This window comes from Rattus norvegicus, chromosome Y (assembly GCF_021556685.1).
Source record: "Rattus norvegicus strain SHRSP/BbbUtx chromosome Y, alternate assembly SHRSP_T2T, whole genome shotgun sequence".
Lineage (NCBI taxonomy): Eukaryota > Metazoa > Chordata > Mammalia > Rodentia > Muridae > Rattus > Rattus norvegicus.
Genome location: NC_141555.1, coordinates 62,929,166 through 62,954,352, shown reverse-complemented (window position 1 = coordinate 62,954,352; position 25,187 = coordinate 62,929,166).

The window sequence follows — 25,187 nt, the reverse complement described above, 5'->3', positions numbered from 1 at the left end:
GCTCAGCATTGTATTCCCAACACAGACTCTGGTTGAGAACATCATTGTTTTTCAAACTAGGAAACTAGCACAAGATCCAAGCCCAGTCTCCCGAGGCGTTGTCCCATCTTAGAGCCATTTCTTCAGACAGCACTTCCCATGTGTCATATTTTTCTGCAAATATCGAAGCAGACTTGTTTGCTGCACTGTTTGGTTTGCCGTGCTGCTTGGGAGATCCTGGACCATCAAACATGATGAAACTTCTCCCCCACACCCTCAAACTACAGCACTGGTATCAGTGTAGAGGAAATTGGAGAGACGGAAACCAAAAAGGAAAAAAAAACCTGTTGTTGTTTGGAGAAAAGTCATGTAAGTAGGCCAAGCTGACCTTGGACTTTCCATGTAGCCCAGGTTGGCCTTGGACTTACTATGTAGCCCAGGCTGGCCATGGACTTACTCTGTAGCCCAGGCTGGCCTTGATTTACGATGTAGCCCAGGCTGTCTTTGAACTTACTATGTAGCCCAGGCTGGATTTGAACTTGTGATCTTCGCGAGTATTGAGAATATAGGTATGCACTACCACACTCAGCTTTGTATCTGTTATTATTAGTGACTCAGCTGTGGCCCCTCATTTCCCAGCCTCCCTCAACATCAACAACAGCATCCACATTCACCCACTAGGATAATCCCATCCTTTAACTCAGCTGTTAAGGTCAGGCTTTACAGAACAGAGTGTCAGCAGGGTCCTCCTCCTTATTAGAACACATTTGTGTGGAGGGATTTGAGTGAATGTTTGAGTGAGCCAGTCATACACTAACCTGGTTCTGATATTATGACCAAGACGGAAAAAAAAAAAGAAGAAAACAATAGTAAAGTAGATGGGTCCAACAGCGGGACTTGAACCTTAGCAGTTGATGAGATGGCTCACAGGTCTCAGGTAAATGATGGGTAGGCTTTGTGGCCCACACAGAATACCAGTCCAGGGAGGTAGAGATAGGGCAGATCCCCAGAGCAAAATAGCTGTCTAGACTAGTCATATTGGGGAACTCTGGGTTTGACTGAGAAATGCTGCTTCAATGAATAAGGTAGAAGAGAAAATGGATTAGTCCCTATATTATACACTGCACATGCACATATGTACACACAAACACACACACACACACACACACACACACACACACACACACACACACACGAACAAAACAAAAAACCTTGGACTTAAGGCATTGCCTCCACTGTTGTAGCACATAGTAGGAGGTGGGGATCTAAATAAGTGTTCCTTTCCACCCCCACAAAGACCAACATACTTATGAACCCTCAGCCCTGGATCTGTACAATCTGCTGAGGACAACCAGATGATTAGTTTAGTCTCCTCGCTCTCTAACATGTTCTGGTGTTCTGTTTCAGGAATCCTGAGCTGGGGCTGAGCAGACTTGAGCCTCACTCCCAGTCTTGCATCCAAGACAACTTTCAGCTGCCATGTACTGATCCTTAGAATTCCCTGCCAAGGTACCCTGACTTGCATTTCTCACGAGTCTATGCCATGAATCCAGAGAAAGTGCGGCTGTCTTACTCTGCCATTTATTAGCTTAGAATATTGGGAAATTGGCTCGACTTTTAAACCTCACTTCCCTCATGTATAAATGAGCAGGCGAACAATTCCAGTTCATCAGATCTACATTAGGAGTGAGTTATAAAATCACATCAAAATGATTAGTACCAATGTGTTTTATGAATGATAAGCAGTATTATTTATATGATTTGTAACATTGGAAATTATTGTACCTGGAACGTAACGGTTTTCATTATCTTTGCACAGATGATGCGAGGAAAGCGTCTAGGATGCAGAAATGCTTCCTTTTTTGCTTTATTTCCAAGAAGCATTTCTTTCTGCTCCAATTATTTTTTTAAAACTTACTTTCCACTCCATCTCCCCTTAGGTGATTGGGTTAGAACAGGGTTTGGTGAGAGGGGTTATAAAACATGTTACAGAATATATCTACAAGATCAACTGTTGAGTTCAAATGGAGGCTCCCTCCATGGATAAGCCATGCTCCCCCTGAAGCTATTGATTTCTTTTCTTTTTTTATTTTCATTGATTTCTTGTGATGGCTAGTCTAGGAGGAAAGAACCTCCCTCGAGGAGCTTCCTCCATCAGATTGGACTTGACTATGTCCAGGTGGCATTTCCTTGACTGTTAACTGATGTTGAAGAGCCTGGTCTACTGTGGGCAGCACCGCCCTATGCGGGTGTGTCTGGACTCTGTAAAGGTAGTTGAATGTGAGCTTAGAAGCAAGGCAGTGAGCAGTCTCTGTAGTTCCTGTATCACAATCCTGTCTTGGTTTTCTTTGATGATGGGCTGAAACAGATAAGATGAAATTAAGATTTCCCTTCCCAAGCTGGCTCTGGTGAGTGTATTCATCAGAGCTACAGGAAACCAAAATTAAGCAAAAATCACAGTGCCAGATGTGGGATGTCTTCCTGAATGTTTCTGACCAGCGAGATCCCAAAAGCCCTCACAACTTTACAGGTTGTTGCTATTGTTCTTCGTAGTCCTCCAGAACTTGATGGTAAGTCCCTATTACTGAGGACACTGAATCCTTTGGGTCACAGGTCACAGAAGGGTCAATCTGAAGCTGAGGTGTAAGCATCCTCTATAATGGCAAGACATCATGGTTCAAGAAAGTGCTATGTAGGCTTCCAGGGGAGAAAATCATCTACAACCTTACTCGGTGGTGAACCATTCAAGCTAAAATGTCAGGCAAGTTGTGCTCCCAATGTGTTAGTTGCATTGCAGTCATGGGAGTAACCTGTGGCTTTCCAATCGCATACAAGGCATATTCCACACGAGGGAATACACACCAGGTTCTGTAAACTCGTCAAGAACCTATGGTTAGGGTGATAGGCCCTATGAAAGAACCTAATGCTAAATACATTGTCAAACTTCCTTCCAAACATCCATATTTGTATCTACAGATCAGCGTTGCACTCAGCTCTCATCAGACAGGAAGCCTCTGACTACCATGAGCAGAGACATACAGCTGGACAAAGTGCTGGGAATCAGTGGTGTTGGACTGTTCAGGTGGAAATAGGACATCTACGTCCTCTCCTCCACAGCTCAGAAAACATCATGAAAGAGTGGGTGGAAGGAATGTATAAACCAGAAGATGGGGAAGTGGACAGCAAAAGGATATCTTTTAGATTGTACGTAGTCATTGAACTCTTAAACTGATGGCGGCTATGGTCATGGGCACAAGACTGGGCCCCTCAACACTTCATTACAGAAGGGAGAGGCCATGAAGACCCTCCCCCTCCCTTGGCAATAAACATTTATTGGAGGAGGGTTCTATCCTGCAAGCTTAGATTTTTCAAGACCTACTTTAGTAAGAGTTTTTAAAACCTTTAACCTTCCTCTAGCCCACCACCCACCAGAGGTAGTGGAAAGGAAACGACAATAGCGCAAACAAAGGACGATGTGGACCTGCTTAGATATAGTTAACTGGGGCGATTTAAATCTTCATCATCAGGATATCAATTCAGTTGACATGAATCAGCAGAGGTAGGTCGATCTACTTGCAAACACCATTCACGAATCACCAAGGACAGTTCAACCCAGAAGAAATTGCTGAGCTCTTCCAATTGGCCTGGGTTCGAGGAGGCAGCAAGAAGCCACCGCATTGTCTCCACAAGAAGTTCTCTGGTGCTTTTCTCTATACAAAGTCATGACAAACAATGGTCAGTGAAGATGGAAAGGTGAACCAATGCCACAGCATGGTCCATGAAGACCAGAGTCATTAAAGTCCATTGAGCATCAGCGAAGAGTGGCAAGGCAAGCCAATGCTGTGGTGTTGCCCACTGTTGTCCAGGGTTATACTCATACCCTTTCTAAACATCACATGCCCTTTTCATAGGCAGCGACCAGAAACACAATGTGTTTGTTCTCAGCAAAACATCCTCCCCTAAGACAGTTTCCAGAACTACATCCATGACACAGTTGAGTCTCCAAAGAAACCAGAAATGTCTGCTTCACGCCCCTCTTCATTCCTGTACCCGTAGATAAGATGTTCTGTCGAATTCCTCTGTATTCATGTAATTAATTAAACTTAGGGATTACACGCAGAAAAAAAGAGACATGAAATAGGAGGGGACTTATTCAGAATATCGGTGCCAGTTGGAGAGGGAATGGCGTGAGAGAAGGGGTTGACCGAGGGGATGACGGAGGAGGATGAGGGAGGAAGCAAGTGAGAACTGAAGGATGGGATGGGAGAATGAGGGAGGGGGATGAGGGAGGGGAATTGGGAAGGGAAATACAGAAAGGAAATGACTAAAACTCATTATATAAGTATATGAAATTGTTAAACAAAAAAATCAAAATCGTCTTTTTTTAAAAAAAAATTAATGTTTCTCTTTAAAGAGGGTCAATCATTACAACTTACGGCTTATTTTGTTGGATCAATTTTGTCTTTAAGGCTTTTTTTTTCCTTCGAGCAAATTGTCAGATGTGAAGTTTTATTTCGAGTCAGTGCCGTCCAGGATTCTGTGTGACTGAACAATCAAGTCAGTAAACACTTTGTATTAATCGTCAAAATCCCAGTGAGTTCTCTCCAGTAATTTTCCTTTTATCACACTCCACCCACAGCCCTTCTCAAAATGCTGGCTGAATTAAGTACCTGCCTCTGAATGGGACACAAGTTCAAACCAGTGGAAGTGGGAAAAAGCAACTAAGAGCAAACAAAGTAACAAACAGCAAAACTTCTTCCGTCTGCATCTGGGATTCCATTTTATGGTTTTGGAGAGTCTACTACACCGAACAAAATGAAAGAGTAGAGTGTGATGTGGTGTTTTACTTCCTGAAGAAAGGCAGGCATAGCTGCAAATGGGGGGGGAGGCGGGGGTAGGCTGACAGGGCGGTGCCTCTCTTGATGATGTATGTAAACACCAAAGCTGAGAATGAAGAGAACCTCCAAGTGAAAACGGCGATGCTTATGAACACAAGAGTGTTTGTATCACACTGACTGGACATTCACACAAATAAATCACACCGCACGACTAGTATGCGTGTTCACACACATCAAGTGGTGCTGTGTTTGGGGGTTGTATAAACAATGATTGTGTGTGACTGGAGAGGTGACTTGGTAGTTGAGATCCGTTACTGCTCTTGCAGAGGACCTGAGTTCAGACCCTGGCACCAACATGGTGGCTCACAAGCATTGATCACTCTTGTTCAGTTCTGTGCCCTGCTCCTGTCTTTGTATATTTTGGATATTACCCACTATCAGATATAGGATTGGTAAAAATGTTTTCCCAATCTGTTGGTTGTAGTTTTGCCCTAATGACAGTGTCTTTTGCCTTACAGAATGTTGCTGTTTCATGAGGTCCTATTTGTCAATTCTTGATCTTAGAGCATAAGTCATGTGTGTTTTGTTCAGGAAATTTTCTCCAGTGCCCATGTGTTCAAGACTCTTTCCGAACTTTTCTTCTATCCGTTTCAGTGTTTCTGGTTTGATGTGTAGGTCCTTGATTCACTTGTACTTAAGCTTTGTACATGGTCATAAAAATGGGATAATTTGCATTCATCTACATGCTGACTTCCAGTTGAACCAGCACTATTTTTGGAAAATGCTATATTTCTTCATTTGGATGGTTTTATCTCCATTGCCAAATATCAAATGATGGGTGTGTGGGTTCATTTCGGGGTCTTCAATTCTATTCCACTGGTCTATCCATCTGTCTCTGTATGAATATCATGCAGTTTTTATCACTATTGCTCTGTAATTCTGCTTGAGTTCAGGGGTGATGATTCCCCCAGAAGTTCTTTTATTGTTGAGGATAGTTTAGGTATCCTGGCTTTTTCTTATTCCAAATGAATTTGCAAATTGATCTTTCTATCTCTGTTAAAGAAGTGAGTAGGAATTTTGATGGATATTGCATTGAATGTGTACATTGCTTTTGGCAAAATGGTCATCTTTAGTATATTAATCCTGTCAATCCATGAACATGGAAGCTCTTTCTATCTTCTGAGATCGTCCTCAATTTCTTTCTTCAGATACTTGATCTTCTTGTCATACAGATCATTCACCTGCTTGGTTAATCTCACACCAAGATATTTTATATTATTTGGGAATATTGTGAAGTGTGTGGTTTCATTATTTTCTTTCTCAGCCTGTTTATCCACTGAGGAGAGGGAAGCTCCTGGTATGTTTGAGGTAATTTCATACCCTGACACTTTGCTGAAGTTTTTTATCAGGTTAAGAAGTTCTCTGGTGGAACTTTTGGGGTCACTTAAGTATATACTATCATATCATCTGCAAATGGTAATATTTTGATATCTTCCCTTCCAATTTGAATCCCTTTTGACCTCCTTTTGCTGTCTGCTTCCTCTGGCTATGACATTGAGTCCCATATTGAATACGTAGGGAGAGAGTTGGGCAGCCTTGTCTCGTCTCTGATTTTAGTGGGATTGCTTCAAGTTTCTTTCCATTTAATTTGATGGTAGATACATGTTTGCTGTATATTTCTTACACTATGTTTTGATATGAGCCTTCAATTCATGATTTTTCCAGGACTTTTATCCCCAAGGGTTGTTGAATTTTGTCAAATGCTTTCTCACCATCTAATGAAATGACCTTGTGCTCCTTATCTTTGAGTTTGGTTACATGATGGATTTCATTTATGAATTTTCCTATATTAAACCATCCTTCCATCCCTGGGTTCAAGTCTACTTGATCATGACGGATGACTTTTTTGATGTGTTCTTAGATTCCGTATGCAAGAATTATATTGTTAATTTTTTCATCAATATTCATAAGGGAAGTTGGTCTGAAGTTCTCTTTCTGTGCTGAGTCTTTGTGTGGGTTAGGTATAAGAGTAATTGTGGATTCATATAAGGAATGCGCTAGTGCTCCGTCTCTCCAATTTTGTGGAAGAGTTTTGACAATATTAGTGTGAGGCCTTCTTAGAAGGTCTGATAGAATTCTGCACAAAACCCTTCTCGACCTGGACTCTGTTTGGTAGGGAGTCTTTTAATATCTGCTTCTATTTCCCTAGGAGTCATGGGGTTGTTTAAATAGTTTATTTGTTCCTGATTTAACTTTGCTTCCTTGTATCTCTCTACAAAATTATCCATTTCCTTCAGATTTTGCAGTTTTGTTGAATATAGGCTATTATAGTACAAGCTGATGATTTTTTTTAATTTCTTCAGATTCTGTTGTTATGTCTCCCTTTTCATTTCTGATTTTTGTAATTTGGATACAGTCTCTCTGACCTCTGGTTAGTTTGGCTAAGGATTTATCTATCTTATTGTTTTACTCGAAGAAACAGCTCCTGGTTTTGTTGATTCTTTGTATCGTCCTTTTCATTTCTACTTCGTTGATTTCAGCTCTGAGTTTGATAATTTCCTGCGTTCTACCCCCCTTTGGTTTACTTAGTTCTTTTTGTTCTAGAGCTTTTACATGTGCTATCAAGCTCCTGACATATGCTCTCTCCTGTTTCTTTTCCCAAGCACTCAGATCTATAAGTTTTCCTCTTAGCTCTGCTTTCATTGTGTCACATATGTTTGGGAATGTTGTATCTACATTTTCATTAAGTTCTAAGAAGTCTTTAATTTCTTTATTTCTTCCTTCACCAATTTGTCATGGAGTAAAGCATTTTTCAACTTCCACATATACGTGAGTTTTCTGTCATTATTGTTATTGTTGAAGACCAGTCTTAGTGTGTGGTGATCTGATAGAATTCATGGGATTATTTCCATCTTCCTGTATCTGTTAAGGTCTGTTGAGGGATCAATTATGTCATCAATTTTGAAGAAGGTTCCCGAGATCAGGAGAAGAATGTATATCTTTATTTTTTAGAATGGAATGTTCTATAAATATCTGCTAAATCCATTTGGTTCATAACTTCTATTGCTTTCTCTACATCTCAGTTTAATTTCTGTTTCCAATATCTCTCCTGTGATGAGGGTGGGGTGTTGAAATCTCCTACTATTATCATGTCAGGTGCAATGTGTGCTTTTAGCTTTAGTAAGGTTTCTTTTATGCACATTTTTATTGCACAAATTCAAATGTAAATATAACATTCTGGTTCTTGGGTTGATGATATTCTGGAAATTTAACTGGGAGAGGCAAGGCCTCACTCTCTAACTAGAGAGCTACCTATACAAATACAGAAACTACTAATGAAAACAAAATTGCTTTAAAAAAATTTCAAATTTAAAATATAGTCATTTTCTATGCTGACTGTGGGAAGGTTGTTTATTTGCTTTTGTTTGTTTGTTTGTTTTAATTTACTGTGGAGAAATATTTACAGTAGGCCAAATAAGTGTGAAATGCATCACAATAGAATCCTATGCATTCCAGCATTTTTTCTACAAAGCAGAGTCCACTGAATGGTCAAGTATGTACAACAGACCTCATGCTTCATAATTTTCAGAGATTTAAGTCTACCCTATGTTCTCTATACTTAGATTTTTATAACTTTTGCATGTATGGGTCAGATCTAATCTGATAGATCTAATATGCTGATATACCTGACTATGTCCCCTGACCCCATGAGAAAACTATGTATTGTTTACATTTTTGTTGTTGTTGTTGTTGTTGTTGTTGTTGTTGTTTGGGGAGCTGTGTTTTTCATTATCCCCAATAGAAAATTACTCTAGTGATCAATTAGTGAATAGATACAAAAATTTTGTATTACGGTGAGAAATTCCCAAAAATAGAGTGTACACAAAGGTAAATCTAAAATGTTTGTGTGTAGACATGAACACATGCTCATGACCCACGTAGCTGAGAAGCAATCCACACACAATCAACTTAAGTGATTTGGGAAATTAACTTATTCACACAGAAGAAAACTCATGGGGAATACATTTTTTTCTTAGCCATGTTTATAAGTGACCAAATGGTGAAGCAGGATGTAAACAAATACTGTTATCCTTGATTGTTGTTTATACTAACATTTTAATTCATGTACAATCTCTATGTGCTCTTTATTGGGTTTCTCTGTGTGTCTGTCTCTGCATGAATATATAGGCACACATGTGTATGTGGCATACCAGTGTGTGTGTTTGTGTGTGTGTGTGTGTTTGTGTGTGTGTGTGTGTGTGTGCATGTGGGTGTGTGTCCTATATGGTATTTATGAACATAGGTAACATGTTTATTTATTTATAATTTGGAAATACTGAAACCCACATTTGATTTGCGGATCAACCATGTGCTGATCTACTCATATACCTTGACATTTCATTATATCAGGAGAATAGAGAGAGAGCCTAAGAGGCTGGTGATGTCTCCTTCTCTGCTCTTGTCAGGAAAAAGTGGTGTATCTTTTGCCAAGAAAACCCAAACTTCAGGAAAGACATATACACCCCACAAAACAGGAAAGGTTATGTAATTTGAAGGGAAAATATATCAGACTGGGAGAAAAATGAGTTTTCCACATTCCAATATTTGAGGGACATGAGACTGAACTTCAGAAGATATAATGGGAAGGGACAGGCAGAATCCCCAAGGATCCAAAGTAAGCTAAACCCTGGAGCTTCTCATTACACGAGAGCTCATGGATTGGTGAGGAAGGTGAACATAATGATAAGAACTTTGCAGTCCATACTCAGTCTCCATATCAGGCTACAATGTGAACAAGATGAGAAGGAGTCACCACCACAGAGCTAACAGCTACTTTAGCAGTCACAGTGTAAAAAACAGAGTGTAACTATAGACAGAAGAGAAGGATGATATCTGAAAACAGACAAGGCTGTGCTGGAACTGAACAGTTTTCCATGTAAGTAAGCAAGCAAGCACTCAGCAGGTGCCATATGCAAACGTGAGCAAAGAGGAATGAACTGTGTAGATACTATGTGTACAGAAATACAGGTTGTTTGGTGGAATTCTAAGCTGTTGAGATGAAAGGATAGGAAGGAATTTCTATCAAGCAAGGCACCATGTCTTGCTGTCAGAATACTCACATTCAAGAGACTGAGGGAGAGAAATTAGGAATTTCAGGTTAGCCTGGACTACATATCCAGACAATACATCTTTTATTCTTGTTTTCTTTATTCAAATCAATAGTCTGATTGATAGAATATCATGAACAATACTAAGAAAACTGGCATTTAATGCCTACACAGTGATACTCCTACTAAGAAAACATGTTCTGTAAAGAGACAGTAATTATTAAGTTACAAATGCCAGCTGTCATATTGAAGGTTCTGGCATGAAGGTGTCTGGTGTTGTTTGGTTGATCCTTCTTCACTTTCATGGCTCACTGTACACATCTTAAAAATCTTCTCTGACGACCTCTTTACTGTGCAGACATCGACATGTGCCTTGCATTTAAGTCTATGTATTAAAACCAGTAATCATTTATTTATCAAATGATTATTTGATTTTACTTAATCTTCAAAAATATTGAGTCTTGAGGAAATTATACCTTTATTGTGTGGGTTTGAATATTCATAATAGCAATCAGAGGATAATCGGGGCCCAACACACACACAGGGTGGTTGGAGAGACTATACCTGTGTCATCAGGAAAGCATAGAGATGAGTGCATTGATCAGTTTTTCTGCATAACATTGATGACTAGTTAATGATAAGAATGGGTAAAAATCGAGATACACTCAAGGTTCTCTTTTCCTTAATTTGAATGACTGCTTATACAGCATGTGAAACTGAACTTAAACCCAAGGTAAACCTTCTGCCTGAGCTTCATTAGATCCAGGACTACATGTTTCCACCTTCTATTGTAAGTATTTGTACACTTGGCTCAATGCTTAGCACACTTTGAAAAATCCCCTGGTGTTAAGAGAGAAAGTATTAGCTATGAAATTATGTGAGAAAAAATCTTTTCTAAGCTTTGATTTTTGTGACTGCAGACAAAGACTTTGACTCTGATGTAACTGAGCCTCTAAAATACTAAAAAAATAATATCTCTCATCTGCAAGAATCCTACTAATGGCCTACTGCTCTGTGTTTCTGGAGATGAGTGTCGAGTGTGTCAATTGCTCTTTGTGGCAGGAAAAGGGCTTGTCTGTCAAATGCTTTGCAATTGCCAAGAAATGTGAGGTCCCTGGAGAATGATCCCTCTGTTCACCCTCACTCTGCTCTCATGGCCTTTGCTATCTGCACCCGTCCATCTCTACACACCCCCATGCACTTCTTTCTGGGGAACTTATGTATCCTGGAAATTGGTCACACTGGCTCTGTCATACCCAAGATATGGAGAGCCGTGTAAGTGAGATCTGAGGAGTCTCTCAGGAGGGATGTGCCCCACAGATGTTGTTCTTCAGATGTTCATATGTGCTTGAAAATCTGTCACGGAAGACTGTATTTTTATCATACTCTAATCCAGAGAGACCATACAAAAAAGTATATTATTCCTTCTGCAGTATTGGTTGAAATTAATTCACATCACACGTTTGTATGTGAGGCTGAAATTAATGTTTTATATAGATAAAAGCATTATCCTTGCCTTAGTAATTTGTTTTGTTTTGTTTTGTTTTTTAATTTAGAAAATGGCTGAGTATTCTTCAGTTCCACACCTCAACTGAAGTGACTATTCCTCAGACTGTATACATAGAGGACATCTGAGTAGTAGTTGACATTTATAGTCGGGGCGTCTCCCCATAGATCTCTTTGGGTCTGAATAAGCATGTATAGACTTATTTCAGTTAAAGGAATCTTGTAGTATCAAAACATTACAGGATCCGTCTGCTGTAAATATTTTCTTTTACACAGGAGAAGGAAGGTGTATCAAAGGCTGTGTATCAAAGGTTGTAGACATTACACCATTAATAGAAGATAATATATCAAGAAGAATTCTGTAGGGCTACACAGATTGATCTCAGTATCCCCACACAATTCTAAGACAGGACGGACAAGAAATCACTTCACGTGCAAACTTAAAATAATCGGATGCTATGGTATGTGGAGTGTTAATAGATAAAGAAAAACCACCTAAAAAGCACATGCATATATACCAGATGCTATTCAAAAATTATTCAGAGGCAGTTTGCAACCAACATTAAGCACAAAGAGATTGATTCCCCACTTCACAGATTCTGATCAGAAACAGTGAGTATTAAGAAATCTATATTAGAACTCACTTGTGTATCACATGTCTGTATAACTAGGTAGTCACAGCAAACATGACATTCAGAAAGCAAAGCTAGAACTTGTCAACAGTGGAGGAAGTGCATGTAGCGGATGAGGTTTGGGCATGAAACTCAAAAGTCCAAAATACCACTTAGATTTGAGTTTTGAGGACAATAAATACTTAATGAGTTTTGGGACAAAATTTCAATTGAAAGACTCCAAAAATTATTTGTCAATCAGACACACACAAACACACATACACACACACACACACACACACACACACATAGACACACAAACACACACACACATACACAAAAAAATGCATAAGCCACAAATAACTGACTTCCTCTGTGCTGTGTGTGGCACGCTGGATTTATGCAAGATATGAAATGTATTCTCCACAAGTAAGTGAAACCCAAACTCAAGGAAAAATTTAGAATTCCTCCTTCTTTCTTGAGAAAGCATTCTGTGCATGAGCAATGCTTACATTTTAAAGTTTAAGAGGGCTGACTTGAAAACAGTAACTACTGAATCTACGTTAAAACAGCATCTCAGAGATGTGTAGTGATTCAATTTTGATTTTATGGAACTGTAGCTGCTCAGTTCTCATGATTGTAGTATTAAACCAGGTCATTTCTAGACATAACTCTGTAGGGAAAGTAAGAGCTTGGATAATTCTTCAAGTTGAAAAACCTAAGAAAGCGTATTGGTAACAGCTTAATTCAAAATGGAGAAACGTGTGCTTGGGTAAGTTCTGGTACCTAAGACTGAGCAGCTGGTTCAAAGCCAAGGAAACCATTGCATGTAAACAAGCACTACTGGGTACAGAACCTGTTACTAACATGAAGAAAGCTACGGGCTTCAGGAAATGTGCATGAGGAAGACTTTGAATGGTAGAAATTATATACAATAAATTTAGTGGTACACATTGAGAGGATGAATTTTTAAATGTTTATCTCCTTAGGAGTGTAAACATTTGAGCTAAGTAAATGCTGTATCCTAGTTAGGAAAGGGAAGTGAGTTTCCATTCAGACATTGGAATTCCCGTCATGCCGAACATGAACTTGGGAGGGTTTCAAGAAATGTTGAAGCACATCAAGAGCTTCTGAGCACCCAGAAGGAGTCTGAGAGGATTAATTTTTTCTTGTTATGAGGGATTTTCAAGTTTATTATTGGAAATCAGTCAAGAGAATTTCAAAGTCTAGAAACCAAATTCTGTACACGTCTCCTATTAGCTTTGGAAGACCGTGACCTGTAAAGGCCCCAAAATGGCACAGCTAGATTCACCTTTTAAAATGCATTACAATTGGTGACTGACTGCCTTTCCACCATGTTCCCAAGGCCAGCCGCAGGGTACGACTGTGGTGCTCAACCTTCAGCAAGAGAATTCTGCTTAGCTTAATTACTGTGTTTTGTTTTTGTTTTGAGTTTTGTTTGCTTCAGGTATTAGTACTGTTGGTTTGGTTGGAAGTTTTGTTATTCATTCTTTATTAATTTTTGTTCTTTTGGTGAATTTGCAGTTCTGTTAATGTCATGCACATTACATTATGATTGTATCATTTAAGCCCTTTTTGAAAAAAATTAATATACATTTTTCAGAATAAAATGTGTTTTTCAACTCAAAAGAAACAGGTTTTTTCTTGTGTAGTGTTGCATCCTGTAATCCCAGAAACCATATGCAGAGATAGATGACTGAAATTTGCAGGGTCTTGGGATTCACAATTGTTCCCAGCAAGCCAGAGGTACACATGTGGATTGGCCTTTCGATGTGTCTAGTGTGGCCTACTCTGTATGCCAATTTCATGATGAAAAAGGTATCCATACTGTATCCTTGTCGTCATATATTTAGCTACTCCTAAAATATAGTACTTTAAGATTTATCTCATAGAACAAGTTAATGAGAAAATCAACAGTATTGCTCTAATGATTCTCAGGAAATGAAAACACTCACCAACGGATTATAAATGAAAATCAGGAAAATCAGACCCAATCTGTCTCTGCTTTCATGAAATATCATCTCAGTCGAAACCACATAGAAGAGAAAATAAATTCCATGTTTTTAGAAATATTTTTATACTTAGCTTTTATGTTGTTGGCCTTGAATATGTATTTGGTTTTATTTGGGATAGTTGTTTGGTTCAGAATTTGATCATTACAATTATTATTGCTATTATTTCTATTATACATAAGTGTTTCACTTGATGTAAGTGCTATGTACCACATACATGCAATTCACAGCATGGTTCAGGAGTGGGAACTGCAAGACCCAATCTGGGAAGATGCTCCTGTTCATCGAGCCCACCTTCCAGTGTTGCAAAAATACCCAAGAAATCCTCAATCAACTCCCTTTGAAATATGGTCTTCTGGGATTTGAAGACATCACAGCCACTAACAACACCAATTAAATTCAAGATTACGTACAACAGCTCACTGGAGTGAGAACAGTTCCCTGGGTCATCATAGGTAAAGAAAAACTGCATAGGTAGACGCAGTGATCTAATTTCCCTCCAACAGAATGGGGAGCTGATGACGTGGCTGAAGCAGATTGGAGATCTGCAGGTATGAAAGGGGTGGCAGGAAAAACCCAAGCTGACAGCAGACATTCAGTCATGCTGAGGCCAGTGCACCTGAGAGATGATGTGCATCATGGAGGGGGACAGTATTTTCTTATGATTGGGAATTTCTACAAATTGGCTTTTATTCTATTCCTCAGTGCTAAAATCTGATGCTGTTTGCATGAAACCATGGGGGAGGGAAGCTTAACAGATCACACAGGATTGAGTATCCATTCTTCATGTGCTGACATGTCTCTACCTCTAAGCCCATTTTTAACAATCCAGTGCATCTAAATCTCCAGTGAATCAGTTACTGTTTTTCTACCATGCTGTTCTGCTGAAGTCATTTTGCAGAAGTCCACTTCCTAATGATTATTAAAACAATGAATGTTGTGAAGTTTTTTTATGATCTACACACTGGCCTTTCCCTCCCTCAAGCATGTACTTCTGCATTTACAGCTCTCAGCCAGTGTTCTCAACCTTTCCCTACCACAACCCACAGACGTCGACACTTGTATGAGGATGCTGTCTGAAAAGCAGATGAAGAGCTTTAGCATTGTTGTTCCTCACTGTAGCAATATTAACATAGACAGCAGACCATTTGATGAATTCAGCTCTGTTCACAAACTGGTTAATTGCAAGAAAATCCCAAACAGTTATGAGTTGATTCTAGTCAGAGTCCCAGAAAAGTCAAATATGAAATGCAAACTTTCAGAGCTCTCCTTCAAAGACTGCCTATGAAAGAAGGTGCTTGCAAAACACTGTCCTAAAATATTTACTCCATTCACATTTTACATTTTGCTTTGATGTCTTGCAATGTCGTTTATTAATCATGGAACTGCAGGTCTCTTCTCTGGTCTCCAGTGAGAAGGATTCATTCCTAAAAAAGATGTATCTGCAGATGACTAAAAAAATAAAAATAACGAATAGATCTTGATTAAAGTTCTGGGATAAAGATGAAACATCCTACACCAAAAATCAGATTAAAAGTAGATTATATATATATATATATATATATATATATATATATATATATATATATATAGTGTGTGTGTTTTATTTATTTATTTTTTTTTGGTGTGTGTGTGTGTGATTTGGTTGCGGTATGTGAACTGTATGTTGGGTAATTCAAGCTTTTGGGGTATTGAGTGTGTGTGTGTGAGTGTGTGTGTGTGTGAGTGTATGTGTGTGTATGTGTGTGTGTGTGTTTTGTTTTTGTTTTTGTTTTTGTTTTGTGTGTGTGTGATTTGGTTGCCTCATTCCGGATGGTATTTATAGTTTCATTCATTTGTTATGAATTTCACGATGTCATGGTATTTGATTACTGAGGGGTTCTCCATTACGTAGATGAACCACATTTTCTGTACCCATTCCTGTGGTCAAATCATCTGGATTCTTCCTAGCTTCTGACTATCATGAATACAGCTGCTATAAACAGAGTACAACGTGTGTCCTAATTTTATGTTGGGGCATCATTTGGGAATATGCCCAGGAGTGGGGTAGCTAAGTCCTCAGCATATACTATGTCCAATGTTCTGAGGAAAGCCCAGAGTAATTTCCAGAATATTGTACCTCATTTCGATCCCACCAATAATGGAGGAGTCTTCCTCTTTCTCCACATGGTGACCAGCATCTGCTGTTAACTGAATGTTTGATCTTAGCCGTTCTGCCTGGTGTATCCTTTGATTTGCATTACCCTGATGAATAATGACATTGAACATTTCTTTATGTATTTCCCAGCCATTCAAAAAATTCTGATGAAAATTATTTGTTTAGATCTGTACCCCATTTTTAATAGGGTCATTTGACTTTCTGGAGTATAACTTCTTGAGTTCTTTGTACATATTGAATATTAATTCTCTTTCAGATAATGGATGGCAAAGATCTTTTTTCAAGATATTAGTTGCCAGTTTGTCATAATGACAGTGTTCCTTGCCTTACAGACACTTTGCATTTTTACAAGGTCCAATCTGTCAACTCTTCATCGTAAAGCATAAGGCACTGATTTGGGGTTCTGTTCAAGAAATTTTCCATAGTCATCACGTGTTCAAGCTTTTCCCCACTTTTTCTTCTATTGGTGTGTGGATATCTCTTTTTTCTGGATGCCCTTAATCCACTTGGACTTCAGCTTTGTACAGCGTGATAAGAATGGATGGATTTACATTAATTTACACGCTGACATCTAGATGAACCAACACAGGTGTTTACTTGCCTGTCTCTGTACCAATACCATATAATTTTTATCACTATTGCTGAGTATTCACCTTGAGATTAGGGATGTTGATTTCCACAGAATGCCTTTTATTTTGAGAATAGTTTCCACTTCTTTGTTTTTTCTTTTGTTTTTTTTCTTATTCTAAATGTATGAAAAATTTTGTTGAAATTTTCTTGGGGATTGCATTGAATCTGTACATTGCTTTTGGCAAAGGGCCATTTTTGCTATTTCAATACTGCCAATCCATGACCATGAAAGGTATTTCCACCTTCTGAGATTTTCTTCTTTTAGAGAAAGTAAGTTCTTTTCATACGGCGCTTTCCCTTGCCTGGCTTGAGTTACATGGAGGTATTTTTTGTTGTTTGTGATTATTGTGAAGAGTGTCATCTCCATAATTTCTTTCTTGGTCTGTTCATTCATGGAAGGTTACTGATCTGTTTGAGTTAATTCTATATCCAAGACTTTGCTGAAGCTGTTAATCACGTGCAGTAGTTCTCTGATGGAAATTATGGAGTCACTTAGGTATACTATCATATCACCTGCAAATAGTGATATATTGGCCTCTTCCTTTAATATTTGTATCCCTTTGTCCTCCTTTTGTTGTCTGATTGGTCAGGCTAGCACATTGAGTACTATATTGAATAAGTAGGGAGAGATTGAATAGCCTTGTCCAGTCCCTGATTTTAGAGGGAGAACTTCAAGATTCTCTTCATTTAGTTAGACTTTTGGCTACTGTTTGCTGTACATGACTTTACTGTTGTGAGTATGGGCCTTGAATTCCTATCATTGTAAGACTTTGGCTATGAAGGGGTGTTTTATTTTGTCAAATGCTTTCACAGCATCTAATGAGATGAAAATGTAATTTTTTCTTTCAGTTTGTTTATCTAGTGGGTTATGTTGATGCAATTCCATATTGAACTATCCTTGCATTCCTGTCCTGAAGTCTCCTTGATAGTGATGGATGATCATTTTGATGTGTTAATGGATTTGGTTTCCAATGATTTTATTGACTATTTTTTGTCAATATTCATAAGTGATATTGGCCTGAATTCACTTTCTTTATTGGGTCTTTGTGTGCTTTAGGTATAAGCATAACTGTGGCATCATCGATGGAATTGGGCAGTGTTCCTCTGTTTGTATTTTGTGGAATATTTTGGACAATAGTGGTATTTGATTCTAGGAAGTGCGGATAGAATTTTCCTCTAAAATCATCTGTTCCTGGGGTCTTTTCCAAGTTAGGAGCCTTTTAATACTTGTTTCTAATTTTTTAGGATTCATGGTACAGTTTAGATATTTTATCTGATCCTGTCTAAACTTTGGTAAAATTGATCATTTGATCCAGATTTTCTACTTTTCTTGAATATAAATTTCAGTAATACTACCGATTATTCAGTAATATTTCCGAAGATGTTTTGAATTTCTGCAGATTCTGTTGTATTGTTTCCCTCTCATTTCTGATTTTGTTACTTGGATACTTTCTCTGTGCCCTTTTGTTATTCTAGCTCAGGTTTATCTATCATGTTGATTTACCCTTGGATCCAGCTCCTGGTTTTATTGATTCTTTGTAGAGTTCTTTTTGTTTCTCCTTAGTTGATTTCAGACCTGAGTTTGATTATTTCCTACCTTCTGCTGCTCTTTGGTGTATCTGCTTCTTTTTGTTTTTGACCTTTTATATTTGTTGTCAAGCTGCTAATATATGCTCTCTCCAGTTTCACTTTGGATACTCTCAGAGCTTTGAGTTTTCCTCTTAGCTGTACAATCATTGTGTCCCATAAGTTTGAGTTTGTTGTGCCTTACTTTTCCTTAAACTCTAAAATATTTCTATTTTTTTTCTTTAGTTCTTCCTCTACCAAGTTATCACTGAGTAAAATATTGTTAAATGTCCATGTGTATTTGGGCTTTCTGACATTTTTGTTGTTATTGAAGTCCAGCCTTAGGTCATATTAGTGTGAGAAAATACATGGGATTTTTCATTCTTTTCTATCTGTTGATGCCTCTTTTATGACCCACTGTATGATCAGTTTTGGAGAATATGCCATGAGTTCCTGAGAATAAGGTATATTCTTTTGTTCACTGATAAATATTCTATAGTTGCTTCTTAAATCCATTTGGTTCAAAATCTGTTAATTTCTCTGTGTCTCCGATTTTCCATTCCATAATCTGGCCATTGCTGAGTGTGGGTTGTTGAAGTCTCCCACGAATATTTCGTTAGCATGAGCTTCAGTATGATATCCTTTATAAATTTAGGTGCCCTTGGATGTAGAGTATAGATATTCAGGATAGAGAGTTGATCTTGGTGGAATTTTTTTCTCTGATGAAAATGAAGTGTCTGTCCTTATCTTTCTTTTGATAACTTTTGGTTGAATTAGATACTGGAATGTATGCTCCAGGAAGTTTCCACAGACCATTTTCTTGGAAAATTGTTTTCTAACCTGTTATTCTGAGATACTATCTGTCTTTTCACTGAGCTGTGTTTCCTTAATGCAACAAAATATACTTCTTCTTTATGTATGCAGTCCGTTAGTCTATGTCTTTTTTTATTAGAGAATTGAGCATTGGTGCTAAGAGATATTAAGGAATAGTTATTGTGGTTTTCTGTTATTATTTTTGGTAGAGGTGGAATTATGTTTGTGTGACTCTCTTCTTTTGGGTTTGTTGCAAGAGGATTACTTTCTTGCTTTTTATGGGGTGTAATTTCCCTCCTTGTGTTGGAGTTTCCCATGTATTATCTTTTGTAGGGCAGGATTTGTGAAAATATACTGTGTAAATTATGTTTATCATAAAATACCTTGGTTTCTCCAACTGTGTTGATTGAAAGTTTGGCAGGGGACAGTAGCCTGGGCTGGCATTTATGTTCTCATAGTGTTTTATAAAATCCACTCTGGATCTGACTTTCATAGTCTCTGGTGAGAAGTCTGGTGTAATTCCTGTAGGTATGCCCATATATGTATTTGACTTTTTCCCTTAATGCCTTTAATATTCTTTATTTTTCTTTGTGCCTTTGGTGTTTTGACTATTATGTGAAGGGAGAAATTTCTCTTTATTCCAATCTATTTGGAGAAATGTATGATTCTTTTATTATTATAGGCATTTCTCCCTTTAGGTTAGGGAAGTTTTCTCCTATAATTTTTTGAAGATATGTATTGGCCCTCTTATATGGGAATCTTCACTCTCTTTTATACCCATTTTTCCTTTGGTTTGATCTCATTGTTTACTGGATTTCCTGGATGTTTTCCATTAGGAGCTTTTTGAGCTTTACATTTTCTTTGATGGTTGTGTAAATGTTTTCTACAGTATCTTCTGCCCCTGAGATTTTCATCCTTTATCTCTTGTATTCTCTTTCTGATTCTTCTGTCTATGACTTCTGATTTCTTCCCCAGGTTTTCCACTTCCAGGGTTGTCTCTGTGTTTTCTTTATTGATTCTATTTCCATTTATTGATCCTAGATTTTATTTAAATTCCTTCAACTGTTTGACTGTGTTTTCCTGTGATTCTTGAAGGTATTTTGTGTTTCCCCTTTAAGGGCTTCTACTTTTCTACCCGTGTTGTCCTATATTCCTTGAAGAGTTTTATTTGCTCCCTACTCAATGTCCTCTATCATCATCATGAAAAATGATATTGAATCTACATATTGCTTTTTCAGTTTGTTGGTATATCCAACATTTGCTTTCTTGGAATAAGGAAGCTCTGATGATGCCAAGTCGTTTTGCTTTCTGTTGCTTAGGTTCCTGTGCTTGACCCTTGTCATCAGGTTCTCTCTGGTGTTTTGTGGTCTCGCTGTATCTTACAGTGGCTTGACCATCTTTTAAAATTCTGTCACTGTTCCTATAGACTTCTTTTCTCCCACCAAGATGTGGGTACAGAGATATGTAGGACCAGATCAGCAATGGGTGCAGGCAGAAACAGGAAATGTCCTGTCCCAGACTGCTCTTGTTTTCTGTGTCCTGAGTCCTCCAGCCTGGTTGCTTGGAGCAGAAGGGTTGGTCACACCTGTGTTCTCAGTTGTGTTACTATTCCTGGCCCCTGGCTTTCATCTCTGGACACAAGTAGTTACTGGAAGGATCCCCTCCCTTACTCTTCCTAGGTTCATGCATCTATAGGGTTCTAAGCAGCTTCCCCTCAGCACAGGAATATGAGCAGAGGTAATGGTTTCCCCTAAGTTCTAAGAATTGTCCATGATTCTGGGAGTCCAGCTTTCTCCCCCAACGAATTTGGGTACAGTGTGCTATTGTACTATGTCATTTCTGGGCGCAGCCAGAAACAGGAAACTTGTATCTTCTTGATAGTATCATCCTAATAAATGGACATATTAGGATAGGCATTTCCTGTGTATGAAATATATATTGAGGGGATTGTCATGGGGAGGTGGATACAAATAGATACAAATTACACTTGAATAAGCGTGGTGTATTAAGATACATCCTGACTGGAATCTGTGGAGAAGAATGACAGAGACTGTATTATGTAAGATGAATTATGAAATTGAGTGGAAAAATTCTTCTAATAAACATAATATAATTTTAAATTGAATCTTCTTTATCATTTATTTATATAACACATCTTCACTAGGCATCTAGAATTTCATCGATTATGATACATTAACGATGCTAATAAGAAAAAAACACATCTTCCATAAACAGGCATTCTATATTTTTCCTTGCATCTTAACCAGAGAACTTAGGGGAAACTGTAACCTCTGCTCCCTTAATGTAAGGGAGAGAAAGAATTAAGAGTGCTGTCAAGCATGTGCTCACAGGCACTTACTTATATAATGGGTCCATGGTCTTTATTATCAGTGAGTTGGGTGTTTGTTGGGTGTAATCTGAGTTTGAATTCTGTGATTAATTTCTATGTTTTATAAATTATTTTACTATTATTTATCTTTATAAAGATTTATGTTTTATTCAGTGACTTTATTTAACTTATATTTCATTTCAGCATTTCTGCTGAGATTAGATCTCTCCAAAGTAAATGAACTAAAGAAACTGATTTAGATATTTTACTAATATATCAGATTACCGCTGATGATGTGGCTATTTGATTATAGGAGATCCCTAACTATGCTTCCTTTGGTATAGAATATGAAGATGAAACCAAAACACATGTTAAATAATTCAAATAAGGTATTGGATATAATGGTGAATTTTGTAATTGGATGGATTCACTATCTTTATAATTAGACCTGATATGATGTAGAGAATTACAAAGAGGTAATATGTGACTATTTCAATACAAACACATACAGTGACTAATTACAGTTTCATTGACGTTTTGGTTGGGTCACAAACCTTTAACAGCTGAGGTATTTTTGTAGCCTCTTATGTGGAGTTCTCATTCACACTAAATATGTTTACTCTATAGGATGCATGAGAGTTCAGTAAGCACATGGCTAAAGTATTACATCTTGGTATTATAAGCATAGAAAAACTACTGTACTAAAATAATTTTACTTAATTTGCTAATTAATTCTTTAGGTAAGTAAGAGTAAATACTAGGATGAGAGAGGCTTCTTTGTATCTTACTATGAACATCAGTGATAGATAAAAAGAATATAGGTAGTCAATTTTTTTAAACACTGATTGACTTTTACTTCACTAGAGATTACTTTCCGCTTCACCATAAATAGTATAGTCAAATCACCAGACAAAAATATACAGTATAAATGTCAATAAATGAATGTTTGGTGTTTGTGTCCTCAATGAAATAATACCAGGGAAATAACTATCATCCAAAGAGCCAAAACAAAAGAGTCTCCATGATGTGCATCAAAAATATAAATTAAACAGAAATCAGTATGCCAAAACAGTGAGCATAAAATGATGTAGAGACATAGCCATCAACATAAGGAAGCTTTATAATATTATCAGCAAAGGTTGTGCTTGTTGGCTAAGCAGGGTTTTTTAAAACACATATACAAATGTAATGAGTAGTGCATAAAATAGAAGAATGGGTAGCATTATATCACTGTGGCTATAACGTACAAAATTACTTCCCACATAATCACCTTCCACTAAAATAATCTAGTTATTAATTCTGAAGTCATAGAAATGCTCTCAGATAGTATTAGGAAATATTAAATTTGGGGATTGCATAAAGGTTCCCTGGCTAATGGTGGTTGTTTGCCAAACTGAGCTTGAACTGCTGAGATAAATCCCTGTGACCAACATGGCAGAAGCTAATAAGTCATTTCTGAAAAGTGTCCTCTCAACTAAATAAAATACTGTAGCATTTGAGCACACAACTAATGAATAAACAAATGTAAGGGGAGAAGAAAAGTAAATGAGCAAATACTATCACTGTGGGGAAAGGAGAAGGGAGATGTGAGGGCAGTCACAGAGAGCATGGCAAATCTCGTTATTTCAGCTGCATCAATACATGAGACCTTTTGCAGAAATATGTTCACAATATACATTTTTCTTATGCTTGTTATTCTCTATAAATTGTTAATTTTAATCATTCCAGAAAAACTAAAAAATGAAAAGGTAAGGAAATCATGTTATTCTACAAGTTATGAAATCTGCAAATTTCATAAATACCAAAAACTAGAATCTATACCCTTAGACATTGAAAACTAATAACTCTATAGAAAAGCTCATACATGAGAAACAGTGATGAGCAATACCCAGATTCCATGACGGTGGAAGAGCCATGGGTTTACAGAAGACTAAAAGGAGGAAAAGTCAAAATAAGAAGAGAAAAGTATGCAGGCATAACAATGAAGGAATTGTAGAATGAGTACAATATAATACTCAACCAAACAAAAGTCAGGCATGATAAATAAAAAGAAATCTGAACGCAGGTGATCCAACTGAACCCGGCAAATAGTAGAAATACAGTTCCTAGAAGCATCCAGAAAAGAAACAGAAATTTCCCATGAAAGAGGGATAGCAATTGACAAAAATGCCAGAATAGTCTTCAAAAACATCCTCCAAAAGTGAAAGAATGTAGCTATCTAATGAAAACTCCATGAATTATGGAGATTATCTTTCAAGAATGTGTTTAAGGAACATGTATGGCTTCACATTGGAGAAGGATGTCGACACTATTGTAATCCACACTCAGTCTTAGCCACAGCTCAGCAACAGCTCCTTATGTCACCTGAAAGAGGAATGATAAATTGTGTGAAAGAACCTGTGAAGGTCTGACCCAAAGGTTCCAAGTATGTATCCCCTAATATTCCAAGGAGGTAATCTGTAAATCCCAGGAACGCTATAATGCTATAAAAAAAGCTATTTAAAATGAAAATATACAACATATAAGGCCAGATATATCAAATGTTCCTATGCTTTTTCTGGTTTAGAAAGTCAGAGATAAAGGTAAGAGTTTAGGAGATTTACATTTGAACACAAAACGAATTCTAAAAACTAATCACAGTTTGCTTATTTGAAAATCATTCAATAGAGAAGTACTTGAAATTTGAATGAAAAAATTCAGTTGTGAAGATCAAAGACATAACCTACTGTGTGCCAGGAAGGCCCTGACCTATATTTCAAGCTCTTAGGATTTTGAGAAAAGTTCTCACGTTTTTCATGTTAAACTTGTACTAACTGCTCTGAAGCTCTCACATGTGAAGTTCTGGCCTCCTACTTGTCAGCCCTTTCTCAGATTTTATGGTATAACTAAAGGCATGTGTCATTACTAGTAAATGAAAGCAAAGCAAAGCAAATAAAACAAAACAAAACCACCTTTGAAATTATATATTTTTTGTAGTGTGTGTGCCTTCATGTATGAATGTGTGCATCTCTATGTTTATTTGCATATATGTCTGAACATGTATATGTTACACTTCACAGGTGGATAACTAGAATCCAACTTTCCAGCCTCGAGTCATGGACCCAATGATGTCATGAAACTTGCACAGCAGTTACTCTTATCTTAAATCCATTTGAATTCCCTTCCAACATTTCTTTTAAAAGCAAATTAATTTACCACTAAAGAAATGATGTGGGATGTTTGCCCGGAAACCGGGAAAGGGAATAACATTCGAAATGTATGTAAGAAATACTCAAGTTAATAAAAGAAAAAGAAAAAAAAAAGAAATGATGTGAAGTTTAAATGTATCAGTATATTTTCCAGGATGTCTACATAGTTTATATTAAAAAAAAAAAACAACTGAGACACTAATTTCACTTTTTTTCATGTCCGTACATGAAAAATCAGGCAATGGTGTCTATAAATCAGACCTACAGATGAGAAAGGATGATGATGCATCTTAGTTCAGAGGAGATACTCAAGCTTAGTTTGCCTTTCACAGTAAGGTAAGTTCTTGTCCCAACTTTATATTTATAACAGACTTAATTTCTAATCTACATACAGACACAATAATTTTACCTATACACTATTTTATTCT